Below are 5906 nucleotides of genomic sequence, written 5' to 3'. Positions count from 1 at the left end.
GTTTAGGAGGTCTTCCTCTTCCTTGTCTTTGTGAGAGCTCTCTCTCTCTCTCTCTCTCTCCCTCTCTCTCTCTCTCATCCCTGAGAACGCTACAGCTGATGTGCAGGGGCGTAGCTCACGACTCTATGAGCTGGACCACGCCCACCCCAGCCTTACCTCCATTTCTTCACCAGCCAAGCAAAACATTGGAGACATACTGTACATATATAACCTCACTGGACGATTCATTAGGCACACCGCCCCTATAGAAAAGCCATTGTATCGATGAGGATCTGGCTAAAGGTGCTGATAAAGGACTTTGTTTCGACGAGTCACAACAGGAGGCTTATTCATCTGAGAGGAAAACACATTCCTAAAAACAGCACAGCTCTCCCGTCGATGATCTTTGACTAGCTGTGTTTTTAAACATCAGATGACTAAAAACAGCATCACACTCCTGTCTTCTATGCTGGAGAAAAATCTTTAATAAGCATTTTCTGCATCAGACCCAAAAAGAGCAAAGCACTCCTGTAATACTGAGGAAGGATTTTTAACATATCTTGCATTGGATTCTTAAAAACACAGCACACGATAGCAATTTAGATGATCTTTGACTTGTGTTTTTCGCATCTCATTCCTAAAAACAGCAGCATGCTCTAGTTAAATGGAAGATTTTTTTTTACTCTTTTTGCATGTCATTCCTAAAAACAGCATCACATTCCTGTCTTCGAGACTGTAGAAGACAATCATTTGGCAAGCCTTTTCTGCATCCGTTTCCAAAAAAGAGAACACTCCTGTCATATGGAAAAAGGACTTTTTAGCATATTTTGCATCAGGTTCCTAAAAACAGCAGTGCAACTTGCGTTTTTTGCACCTAATTTTAAAACAGCATCACAATCCTGTCAAGAGAGGATGTTTGACTAGCTTATTTTGCACCCAATTCCTCAAAACAGCAGCACTCTTGAGTAATATAGAGGATCTGTGACTTGTGTTTTTGAATCAGATTCCTAAAAATAGCAGCACACTCCTGTCAAATAGAGCATCCTTAGCTAGTGTTCTTTGCAGCAGATCCCTACAATTTCAAAAACAGAAGACATCTTTGAAAAGCTATATCTCAAAAAAGATCTTTGCCAGTTTTGTAGCAGCTCCTTAAAAACAGCAGTCAACAACTGTAGTGTATTTGCATCAGGTTCCTAAAAGAGCAGAGCACTCCTGTAATATACACTTGAAGAACTTTGACAAGCTTTGCCGTCCGGCTCAGCACTCTCTCACCGCGACCATCCGGTACAGCGACCGCATTACTGCAGACGCTGCACCGACCTCATGCTCCCACCTTCCCTCACTCGTGAACTAGACCCCGGGATACTTAGACTTCTCCACCTGGGGCAGAATCTCATTCCCCACCCGGAGGGATTGAGAACCGTGGCCTCGGATTTGGAGGTGCTGAGTCTCATCCTAGAACAGGGGTGGGCAAACTTTTGGACTCGTGGGCCGCACTGAGTTAACAAAACTGTCTGGGGGACCAGAATATATATTTCTTTTATAACACACACGATTTTACACTTATAATTCTAACAGTCCACCTTGAATTATTTGTCTAATTTTATTTATTTATTATATATTATAATGATTAATTATATTATATATATTAATTTTATTATTATATTTAATATATTATATTATATTTTATACATTTATTATTTCTTTATTTAATTTATTTATTTGTACTATATATGTATATATATATATTTGTATATATTTGTATTTGCTTATAATTCTAACAGTCCACCTTGAATTATTTGTCTAATTTTATTTATTATATTATATTATATATCATACTTAATCTACACATTATATATATATATAATTTATTATATACATTATAATTATATTATTAATTACATTACATATCAATTATATTATATTTTTATATGTATATTATTTATTTTATTTATTTACTTATTTGTATAATTTTATCTGTAAACGTGTCAGATTATTAGCTATATGTTTTAAATATGTTCCATATATCCCTTTTTTCCAGAGCACTTTAAACATCAAACCACATCAAACTACAAACTTGAATTTTACATTTTAATTTTTTTTTTATTGGTTTTTTTTTTACTGAATAAGACATCCGACTTGCAAGTCATGTTGCCAGCATGTATGTTAAAAGTTAGAAAGCAACTGGCGGGCCGGATTCAAACGCTTTAAACATCAGATCACATCAAACTACAAACTTGAATTTTACATAAAAAAATATATATATTATTTTTATTATTATTTTTTTTTTTTACTGAATAAGACATCCAACTTGCAAGTCATGTTGCCAGCATGTATGTTAAAAGTTAGAAAGCAACTGGCGGGCCGGATTCAAACGCTTAGTGGGCCACATGTGGCCCCCGGGCCGTAGTTTGCCCACCCCTGTCCTAGAAGCTTCACACTCAGATGCAAACCGCCCCGGTAAACACTGAAGGTCACAGCTTGATGAGGCCATCAGGACCACATCATCTGCAAATAGCAGGGACAAGATCCCGAGGCCCCCAAACTGGGTGGAAAATGATGAACAGAAAAGGTCAGCCATGGCGGTGGCCAACGTTCACCAGTCACAGGATGGACTTACTGCTGGCAATGTGAACCAGGCTCCTGCTCCGATTGTACAAGGACCAAATGGCACGTAGTCTTACTTTTTATAATAACAATTATTGATAACTTTTATCACAATCAGCCAAGCCTATCAGCCAAGTATGATTTACAAACAACCAATTTGACTACAAGAGCTCTGTGTTCACTTCAGAGAAGAAACGAGACGCAGTGTCGATAAGGTAGGCTGTATTGAGGGGCAACACTGAACTCTAGTGGTGAAAAAGCAGTACAGCAGCCTCATCGATTGAAGGATTTGTATTATCCATGCACGTAGTTTTATTTTCAGCTATTTAATGGCTGGTTTCTTCTTTTGTGCTCGTTAACCTTCTACGTTTATAATAAAACAGCATTGTTTTGACATTTTAGCGTCATGATCTGTGTGTCGCTCTGCTGCCGCCAGCCGGATCTTCTCTTTCATTGCACCCTGAGTGGCGGCAGGCCGTGTCCTCCTACACACCTGAACCCTATTAGCTTGGGACTACATAAACTCCCTAGCTTCCACCTGCAAACCGCCAGATTGCCCATCAAGCAACCTGAATGTTCCCTGTCAGCCTGTTGCACATCCTCCGTGCTCGGCCATGTGCAGTACCCTTTGTTCCTTGGCTTTCTGGCTTGTACCCGGTCTTGGGACTATCTGCCTGCTGGTTTCTGCCTTGGTGAGTTTTGGTTACTGTTGTCTGCCCACTGACATACTGTCAGTGGTGTTTTTTGTTCTTGAGCCTTTCGCCTCATTTTTCTAGTAGCCTTTTCTCTACTGCGTTTTTGTTTTCTTTGGACTGCTCCCTTGGTTGTATTTTTGTATATTGTTTATTTGGTTTTTACCCTACAGGGACAGCCCTTGTTAATAAACCTTTTTGTACTAACGCTCTTGTCCTCTGCATTTTGGGTTCCGGTCCGTCCACTAGAGTAATATTCCATGATATTTGTATTCTAAAAATGACATAAATATTAAGGAGGCCCTCGTGGGCTGCTGCACATTCTAAAATATCATCTAACGAGAAACCGAAATAGCAAAAATGGAATATTTGGACAAAGGAGTTGTCTCAGGAGGAAAAAGTCATACAAGAAAAATGTTGGAATAGTTGGAAAATGTAAAAAGAAAAAAGTTGTAATGAGAAAGTCGCAATTTTATGCAAATCAACTTTTATATTATGAAAAAAGTCATTTTAGGAGCATAGAGTTGAAGTATGAAGAGACATTTTATTTTTTTCAAGTTGTAATTAGGGATGTCTGATATTGGCCTTTTTGCAGACAATTGAGTGTATTTCATCTTCTCAGACTTTTATTCACTTTGTGGCCGTGCTTTGATGTACTGTTGTTGTATATGACTACTAAGTTACCTGTTTAGATCGTGCCTACTGTAGTTGTAGGTTATTCTGTAGTAGTTTCACCTTCCTCTGCATGTTGCAAGTTCTTCTGTGATCTAAACTTGAATTGACAAGTTATTTCTATTTCTTTCTCTTTCAGCGTTTCCATTGAGGGGGTCGCCACAGCAAATCAACCGCCTCCATCCAACCCTGTCTTCTGCATCTGTCTCTCTCAACATCCATAAACCCCTTCTTTGGTCTTCCTCTATAGAGGAAGACCAAAGAAGGCGTATACGCCTCCTACCTGGGAAGAATCCTTCTATCAATATACGTATTCACTATCTCTCCTCTGGACATGTCCAAACCATCTCAGTCTGGCCTATCTGAGTTTATCTCCAAGGCTTCTAACATGTAATTCCCTCTGATGGATTCGTTCCTGTTCACTCCCAATAAGAACCTCAGTATCCTCATCTCTGGTACCTCCAGTTTTGCTTCCTGTCTTTTCCTTAGTGGCACTTTCTCGAGACCAGGGGTCTCAAACTCAATTTATCTGGGGGCCACCGGAGCTAGGGTCTGGGTGAGGCTGGGCTGCATCAGGTTAAAAAAAAAAACGGAAAAAAATCTAATAAAAAAAACTGTCCTCAATGCTTTTGCTTCTGTTATACCCTACATTATTTCAGTGCTTTGGTTCTGGTTTTCCACAAAAGTTCTGAGAAAACATTCCACTGTTCTCAAATATAGTTTTATTTTTCTACACAAAATAAACAAATCAAGAATAAAGAAAATCAATCACTAATAAATAAAGCAAAGAAACTTAAGAAACCACATATAGTTGATGGGTAGAGAAATTGTTTTTTTTTCAGATTCAAATTAAGTTATTTAACCTTTAACATGAACATTAATGAAACTTAATAATTTTACCCACTTAACAAGTTAGCATTGTACTAGGCTCCATCTGGGAGCAGTGTTGTAACTTGAACCACATGTTTGATGAGCTGCTTTATCTTGTGACGTGTATTTACACTTTTATTCCAAATAATTTTCTGGATTTATTTGTACCCAGCGTCATAAGCCTGTGGCTTCAATGCTAATCCAATGTTGTAGTTCTTGTTAAACAAGACAACGTATTGACAGCGCCTTATATATTAATTTGGACACAACAAACACCGCTATACTAGTTGGTATACATCTTTAGTTGGTTTCCTGCCTGGAAATCCTAACCCGAGCTAGCAGGTCCTCAAAGGTCCTGAGCCTGAAGTATCGCTGGAAGCCATGTCGCCCAGGTGGCGCTCCGGTAAGAAACGTTGGAACCAGCCGAGCTCTGTGTGCCTCCAGAGGGTATCATGTACGTTCCATCCAATTTCTATGCCGCTTAGCCTCATTAGGGTCGCGGGGGTGTGCAGGACCCTATCCCAGGTGACTTCAGACGGGAGGCAGGGTACACCCTGGACTGGTCACGAGCCAATCACAGGGCAAATATAGACAAACAACCATTCACACTCACATTCATATATATGGACAATTTGGAGTGGCCAATTAACCTAGCATGTTTTTGGAATGTGGGAGGAAACCGGAGTACCCGGAAAAAACCCATACATGCACAGGGAGAACACCAGTGTACTAATATCACAAAACTTTTAAATGTGTAAAATCAAATCTGTGATTCTATCTGATAAAAGCTGACTTGAACTTTAATTTGATACCTCAGTCACTTCTCTACCAAAATATTCCAAAGGTTAGAGCAGATTTTGTACTTTGGTTCCCATTGTTTTAACATCGATTCAAGACAAAGCCATGGACCTTGGCAAGTACAAGCGTACTACAAAATACATCATTTAGGCTGTGAAAGTCAAACCACAACAAATACCTAAATATCCTTGATATTTAAAAAAACCCAGCAACATCCACTCGATATTTGAGAAAATCTGCGTTTTTTGATATCATTTTTAAATAATGGACAGATGGGTGGTTATCTAT

This window comes from Doryrhamphus excisus, chromosome 6, assembly GCF_030265055.1.
Source record: "Doryrhamphus excisus isolate RoL2022-K1 chromosome 6, RoL_Dexc_1.0, whole genome shotgun sequence".
NCBI classification, from domain to species: domain Eukaryota; kingdom Metazoa; phylum Chordata; class Actinopteri; order Syngnathiformes; family Syngnathidae; genus Doryrhamphus; species Doryrhamphus excisus.
Note: the sequence above shows the minus strand (reverse complement) of the source record.